General features: G+C 46.1%; 1 pseudogene; it reads left to right on the forward strand.

Annotated features, from left to right (window-relative positions):
• The first annotated feature begins 1,460 nt into the window (after positions 1-1,460).
• LOC116887821 lies at positions 1,461-6,782 on the forward strand (annotated as a pseudogene).
• The last annotated feature ends 1,683 nt before the right edge of the window (positions 6,783-8,465 follow it).

An 8,465-nucleotide genomic window follows, 5' to 3' on the forward strand; every position in this document is an offset into this window, starting at 1 on the left:
CATGAGGAACTGGAAACTCTTGCTGGGGAAGTCTAGAAACTTTTGTTAGACCATTGCCCTTGCCTCAGGCCAGGTGGCAGGGCAGCTTTTGGTGGCAGCGGTGTTCCTGACTGGCTGCCTGAGGCCTGGAATGTTTTTAGTAAATGACTTGCCTGGACTAGCCTAGACTTGCACAGTTCTTGAAAAAGAAAAAAAGGTTTAGGCCTAGTTTTCTGAACTGTCAATTTGAAGCCTGCCTTGCAGTCACCCTGTCTCACTATCGTTTTTCTCATCTACTTATGTTCCTTAAAGACATAGAATAACCTTCAAGAATTACCAGAAAATTTGTTTGATATGTGAATTCTCAGGTTCATATAATCAGTTGAATAAAAATTTCAGGAGATAGTGAAAGATCCCCATTCGATATTAGTGCAGCCATTTCTTAAGAATGAGAATCTTTTATGCTGGCCCTTGTTTAGCCCCTAGACATTAGACAATAGACCAGAAAGTACAGAAAGCACATTCCCACCCACTCTTTACGAAGTTGCCCGACCATAAGAACAGATGGTATAGATTGTATTTACTGCAGGGCAATTACAAGTCAGGAAACATCTCCTGGAAGCTGACTGACCACTATAGATTGTACCCCAGGATGGGAAAACATTTGTCAAGTTAGATGTCCTTAATACTGATATAGCTGTGCTGACATAGCTATAGCCTTGTCCTGGGAACTCCAGGAGAGAAACATCTGCCAAGTCAGATATCCTTGGTCCTTGTCCTGGGAACCCCAGGACAGGAAAACATATATCAAGTCAGACGTCCTTGGTACTGAAATGGCTGCATTGATATGGTTGCAGCCTTGTCCTGGGAACTCCAGGACGGAAGACATCTGCCTAGTCAGATATCCTTGGCACTGGAATAGCTGAGCTAATGAAGCTGTGTGGCTATATAAACTTTACATTTCTGCTGTTCAAGGCTCTTCACATCCCTCCTGCGTGAGGACCATGTTGAGCCCCAGTGCACTTGTATCCAGAGGGATCCTCATGATTTTACATCAAGACTGAGTCCAGTGTGTTCGTGGGGTGGTGGTGCCCTCAGGATTGGAGCAAGAGTCTCCTCAATCTGAGGGTCTTTCATTTGGGGGCTCATCCAAGATGAACGACCACCCCTTGACACTGTGACCACTCTTGGAGTTAAGGTGGCACCTTTAACTGTTCTGTCTTTTTGTTTGTCTAAACTCAGTAGCCTAGGCCTGTAACTACCTGCTGCTTGTAAGAGCTTTAGGCCTGTAATTGCCTTTCGTGCATAAGAGCATTCTGCCTGTATTCCCTTTTAGCCTGTAATTGCCTTTCACTCGTGAGAGTGTTTGGCCTGGTTCTGCTGCCTTTCACTCGTGAGAGTGTTTAAGGTCTCAGGCTGCAAACCTGGGGGATGCCCCAGGGCCTGAGGAGGACCAGGGACACCTGGTAGCCTCTAGGGTAATGTTTGTGAGACACAGACCTGATCAGACATTTCTGTTGCCAGACACTCCCCTCAGACATGGTCTGTCAAAAGCTTTTTCATTTTCAGTCTTGCTGAAAAGTCAGAGAGGCTGCTGTCTCGTAGATTCTTGTATCTTTTTTCTGTCTGTTTCTGTTCTTGTCCTTGTCTTTTGTGGAATAATTGGACAGAAGATCACCACCCCCCTCAGCCTCACCCTAAACCACTAGGGAGAGGTAAAGGCGAGAGCACACAATCTGTTGGTGGAGGTCAAAAAGGGACCATGGCAGACATTCTGTGCCTCTAAGTGGCCAACTTTTCAAGTCAATTGGCCCCCTCAGGGATCTTTGAACATGAAAACTATAAAGAGTGTTAAGAGAGTTTTCTTTCAGCCTGGGCCACATGGACACACTGGTCAGCAGCCCTACATCCTGGTCTGGGAAGATTTGACTGGAACACTGCCCCCCTAGGTAAAACCATGGGTTAATCAAACCCTGCGACTACTGGACTCACAGATTCTGGCAGTCCAAACTTCCGAGCGGGAGCCCTCCCAACCGGCTCCTCCAAACGTCTATCCTGATGTTCAGGAGGTTTTGCTCCTCCTAGATGCTCCTCCTCCTTATCCTCCAACCTTCTCACCTATCCAACCTCCTGAATCCTTTGTCCCTCCAGCTGCAGGTGCTTCTGGTCCTTCCCAGGGGATGAGAAGCCGGTGAGCACTCACCCCTGACTCCTCTACTGGCCCGATTCCTGTTTTTTCCTTGTGGGCTTATGGGCCTCACACAGGTCAAAGTGAGGGGATGCAACCCCTTCAGCATTGGCCTTTCTCCTCCTCTAATCTTTATAATTGAAAACTTAATCATCCTCCCTTTTCAGAAGACCCTCAGAAACTAATCAGTCTTATGAGTTCCATTATGTTTTCCCACCAACCCACATGGGATGACTGTCAGCAGCTTTTACAGGCCCTCTCCACTATAGAAGAAAAGGAGAGGATTTTGCTGGAGGCTTGTAAGAATGTGCCAGGACCAGATGGACAAATGACCCAGCTACCAAACCTTATTGATCTTGGATCCCCCCTTTCATGACCCAATTGGGACTACAACACCCCAGAAGGTAGGGAGAGGTTGACAGTCTACCACCAGGCTCTAGTGGCTGGTCTCCAAGGGGCAGCAAGACGCCCCACCAATTTGGCCAAGGTAAGAGAGGTACTGCAGGGACCCACTGAACCCCCCTCTGTTCTTGGAGTGCCTCATGGAGGCCTACCTCAGGTACACCCCTTTTGATCCCACCACGGTGGCTATGGCCTTTATAGGACAATCTGCCACAGACATTACGAGAAAGCTACAGAGGCTAGAAGGATTGCAAGACATGGACCTGCGAGATTTAGTAAAGGAAGCAGAGAAAGTGTACCATAAGAGAGAGACAGAGTAAGAGAAAAAAAAAAGAAAAAAAAAAGAAAAAGAGGAATGTGAATCAAAAAGAGAAAAAGAAAGAGACAAAAGACAAGAAGAAAGTCTCACTCGGATCCTGGCTGCAGTGGTAAGTGACAGAGGACATGGTATTAGAGATAGAGATAAAGGAAGGCAAGTGAAAAATCTGGACAATCGTGTATCTATGGAAAGGGACCAGTGTGCCTATTGTAGAGAAAAGGGACATTGGGCTCGTGAATGCCCTAAGAAGAAGAAAAAACTCCCCTGCCTAAGAAAGTGTTAGCCCTAGGAGATGATGATTAGTGGGGACAGGGCTCAGTGACCCTCCCCAAGCTTGGGTAACACTTGAAGTGGAGGGGAGACCCGTGGAATTCCTGGTTGATACAGGAGCTCAGCATTCTATTTTGTTTCAACCATCTGGACCACACTCTAAAAGGAGATCATGGGTTGTGGGGCCTACTGGCCATTGTCAATATTCATGGACTACCCGAAGAATGGTGGACCTAGGAGTGGGCTGGGTATCTCACTCATTGTTGGTCATTCCTGAATGTCCCACTCCCCTCTTGGGGAGGGACTTGCTAACTCAAATGAGAGCCCAAATCACATTCTCTCCCCAACCCTGATGCCGTAGAACCCAACCCTGATCTAATTGCTACTTTGACTTTAAAAATTGAAGATGAACATAGACTTTTCAATTCCCTGCCAGACAATTACCCACAGGAACTCACTACCTGGATGAATAAGATTCCAGGTGTCTGGGCAAAACTGCAGGGCTTGGGCTGGCCATTCAACAGCCCCCAGTGATGGTAGAATTAAAAGCCTCTGCCACCCCTGTGGCAGTCTGACAGTACCCCATGAGTCAGGAGGCAAGAGCTGGCATCCGACCCCACATTCAGTGCCTCCTTGAATTAGGGGTGTTGGTAAAATGCACCTCACCTTGGAACACTCCCCTACTCCCTGATAGCAACCCAGGGACAGTGGACTACCGACTGGTCCAGGACTTATGGGAAATGAATAGGAAGGTACAGGACATACACCCCACTGTGCCAAATCCAAATAACTTGCTAAGTTCTCTATCCCCCCAACCGAGTTTGGTATACTGTGTTAGACCTTAAAGATGCCTTCTTTTGCCTACAACTTCACCCTGCTAGCCAGATCTTTGCCTTTGAGTGGAAGGACCCAGAGTCTGACCTAAGTGCACAACTGAAATGGACCAGACTCCCCGCGGGATTCAAGAAATCTGCCACTCTCTTTGATAATGCATTACATCAGGATCTGGCTCATTTCTGGACCAGCAATCCCCAGGTAACTCTCTTGCAGTATATCTATGATCGCCTGATGGCAGGGGAAACTGAGGACGAGTGCTGCAGAAGTACAGACCTACTCCTGAGAGAACTATCCCAGCTTGGATACAGGGAATCAACTAAGAAATCTCAGATCTGCAAGAGAGAGGTAAAGTACTTGGGGTATATTCTAAAAGCAGGAAAGAGATGGCTAACAGATGCCAGAAAAAAAACTGTGACTCAGATCCCCGCCACACACCCCGCCAAGTGCGTAAATTTCTGGGAACAGCAGGATTGTGTAGACTGTGGATACCGGGATTTGCCCTGCTGGCAGCTCCTCTATATCCACTAACCAGGGAGAAAACTCCTTTCATATGGGGAAGAGAGCAACAACAGGCCTTTCATGCTATCAAAAAGGCCCTCCTCATGGCCCCGGCCCCAGCACTGTCACTACCATATGCGTCTAAGCCTTTCACCTTATATATAGATGAGAAGAAGAGAATAATGAGAGGAGTTCTGACTCAACAATTAGGACCCCAGAAGAGGCCAACAGCATATTTATCCAAAAAACTAGATCCCGTGGCTAGTGGATGGCCTGCCTGTTTACAGTCAATAGCAGCTGTAGCCTTGCTGGTGAAAGACTCTGATAAACTGACCTTTGAACAACACCTGACTGCAGTAGGCCCCCATGCACTTGAAAGCAACATCAGGCAACCCCCTGAGCGCTGGCTGTCAAATGCCCGGCTGACTCACTACAAGAGACTCCTTTTAAATGAGGACAGAGTTTGGTTCTCACCTCCTGTCATCCTTAACCATGCCTCTCTGCTGCCTGAGACCGATCCTGAAGCTGCCACGGTGCTTCATGACTGTCAAGAAGTCCCGGCTGAAGAAACTGGAGTATGTTGAGATCTCAGAGATACACCCCTGCTTGATGCCCAAGCAACATGGTACACAGATGGTAGCAGTTTCCTGGACGGAGGTAAAATGGTGGCGAGGGCAGTGGTGGTAGATGGAGAAAAAGTCATCTGGGCCAGCAGCCTGCCAGAAGGAACCTTGGCTCAAAAAGCAGAACTAATGGCCTTGACCCAGGCCCTGTGCTTGGGAAAAGGGAAAAAGCTCAACATCTACACTGACAGTCAATATACCTTTGCTACTGTTCATGTACATGGAACCATCTATAGAAAAGAGGACTTTTAACCTCTGTAGGAAAGGACATTAAAAATAAACAAAAAATTCTAGAACTTTTAGAAGCCGTCCATGGGCCCCTTAAGTTGGCCATTATCCATTGCCCTGGACATCAGAAGGCCAGCAATTCAATGGCCTTGGGAAATCAGTTAGCTGACCAGTAAGTTAGAAAAGCAGCAACAAGTGTAACCCTTTTTCCCCTTTCTGATTGTCCAGTTCAGCCATGTGTGACTAACTTTCAGTATACCAAGGAGGACCTCAAGAGAAGGGCTAATTTGGGGTTCCATCAACACTCCCCTCAAGAGATGTATGAGATGGGAGTTGGAAAACACATCCTCCCAAGGAGAGAGGCTGTCGATTATCTGCAACAACTGCATCAGCTCACCCATCTGGGTGCCAAACACTTAAACACTATTGTCCAGGCTTCCCCCTATTACATCATTGGGCTGGGGGAACTGGCTGACAGGACAGTCAGAAAATGAGTTCCCTGTCACTTGGTAAATGCCCAGTCCAGCAGAATCCCAAAATGTCGTAGGCTACTAGGAAATAGGCCTGGCAGCTACTGGGAGGTGGACTTTACAGAGGTAAATGCTGCCAGATATGGCTACAAATACCTCATAGTGTTTGTAGACACTTTCGCAGGGTGGGTCGAAGCATTCCCCACCAAAGGAGAGGCTGCTCAGATTGTGGCTAAGAAGATTCTAGAAGAAATCCTTCCCCGGTTTGGAATCCCCAAGGTAATTGGGTCTGATAATGACCCCATGTTTATTGCCCAGGTAAGTCAGGGATTGGCCAGGATACTGGGCTTTAATTACAAGCTACATTGTGTTTACCGAACCCAAAGTTCAGGTCCGGTAGAAAGGATGAATATAACTCTAAAAGAAACCATGACTAAATTGTCCTTGGAGACTGGCATTACAGACTGGACAGCCCTCCTGCCCTTTGCCTTATTCAGGGCCAGGAATACCCCTGAGAGGTTTGGATTGACTCCGTTTGAACTCATGTATGGTGAACATCCACCTTTAGTAAATTTTAATCCATATACCCCACCTGAAGTTCACTCCTCTAGACCCTTGTACAGCAGGTTAAAGGCCCTAGAGACTATTCAAAAAGAAGTCTGGAACCAGCTCACTGAAGCCTATCAACCCAGAGACCTGCAGGTGCCACACCAGTTCCAGGTTGGAGACTCAGTCTATCTACAACAGTATCGAGCTGCCAACCTTGAGCCTCACTGGAAAGGACCCTATCTGGTACTGCTGACCACTCCTATGGCTGTTAAGGTTGAAGGAATCCCTACCTGGATCCATGCTTCCATGTTAAGCCTGCAGATCCTCCAGATGAGGGATGGAGAGTCGAAAAGACAGAGAACCCCCTCAAATTGCATGTGTGTCATCCTCCTGTTTCTGCTTTTGCTAGTCGATCTTAGTATGATAAATAGTTCAAACTCCCATATCCCCCAGAAACTAACCTGGCAAGTCATCTCCCAGATAGGGGATACAGTATGGGAACAAAGTAAAATGGCCCTTCTATGGACATGTTGGCTGCCACTCACACCTGACATTTGCTCCTTAATGACTGGACTAGATAAATGGGACATCCCGGGATATACATATGAAGAAACACCTACGGACTCACATCCTATTTTGAAAAGGTCTCTCTCAACCAGAGTAGCATCCAAAGGGCAGTATGTGGCAGATAATCCTGGTTGCAAAGACTCTCCTGCCCATAGGCGGTTGAGACAACTCCCTTTTTACATCTGTCCCAGAGACAGCAGGACTAAGTCAGAGGCCTATAGGTGTGGGGGGCTAGATCATTACTTTTGTAAACAATGGGCATGTGAAACCACTGGAAATGTTTCTTAAAAACCGATGTCTTCTTGGGACCTAAACTCAGTTAATCGAAGCTCTACAGCATCAAGGACCAACCCCCTAAATATTATATTTACCAAGGGCAGGAATCCCAAAGTTGGGCCGAGGAGGAAGATGTGGGGATTGAGCTTCTACTCATGACTGGTTATGATAAAGTTCACATTCTCCATTACGCCTTAAGTAAGAGCACCGGTGGAAGGGAGAGCACTTGGTCCTGCAAGGGCCTGAACCCCCAGTGAACATGATTGTTGGGGGAGGGTGAAGTAATGGGGAGAATGAGAGAACACCAATATGGGAAAGGAAGGGTAGGGAGTTAGAGGGGATGTTGGCCTGGAAACTAGGAAAGGGAATAACAATGAAATGTTAATAAGAAATACTCAAGTCAATAAAGAAAAAAAAAGAAAGAAAAAAAGAAATTAGTGAAACGACACCCTTATTAATAGTCTCAAATAATATAAAATACCTCGATTGTGACTTTAACCAAGCAAGTGAAAGATCTGTATGACAAGAACTTCAAGTCTCTGAAGAAGAAATTGAAGATCTCAGAAGATGTAAGATCTCCCATGCTCATGGATTGGCAGGATTGATAGAGTAAAAATGGCCATTTACCAAAAGCCATCTACAGATTCAATGCAATTCCCAACAAATTCCATTTCAATTCTTCTTAACCAGAGTTAGACAGAAAAATCTGAAAATTCATCTGGAATAACAAAAACCCAGCATAAGCTAAAACTATCCTCAACAATAAAGGACTTGGGAAATCACTATCCTTGGAACTCCAGCAGTATTACAGAGCAACAGTGATAAAAACTGCATGGTATTGGTACAGAGACAGGCAGGTAGAGCAGTGGAATAGAATTGAAAACCCAGAAATGAACCAGCACACCTATGGTCACTTGATTTTTGACAAAGGATCCAAAGCATCCATGGAAAAAGATGGCAAATGGTGCTGGTTTAACTGAGATCAGCATGTAGAAGAATGCAGATCCCGATCCACTTTCGATCATCCTGTACAAGCTTAAATCCATGTGGAATTAAGGACTTCAACATCAAACCAGATATCTCAAACATAAAAAGAAAAATTGGAATGAATCTTGAACACATGGGCACTGAGAAAATTTCCTGAACAAAACACCAATGGCTTTTTCTCTAAGATGAGGATTCAACAAATGGGATCTCATAAAACTACAAAGCTTCTGTAAGACAATGGACATTGTTAGGACAAAATGGGAAAAAACAGA

This window comes from Rattus rattus, chromosome X, assembly GCF_011064425.1.
Source record: "Rattus rattus isolate New Zealand chromosome X, Rrattus_CSIRO_v1, whole genome shotgun sequence".
Classification (NCBI taxonomy): domain Eukaryota; kingdom Metazoa; phylum Chordata; class Mammalia; order Rodentia; family Muridae; genus Rattus; species Rattus rattus.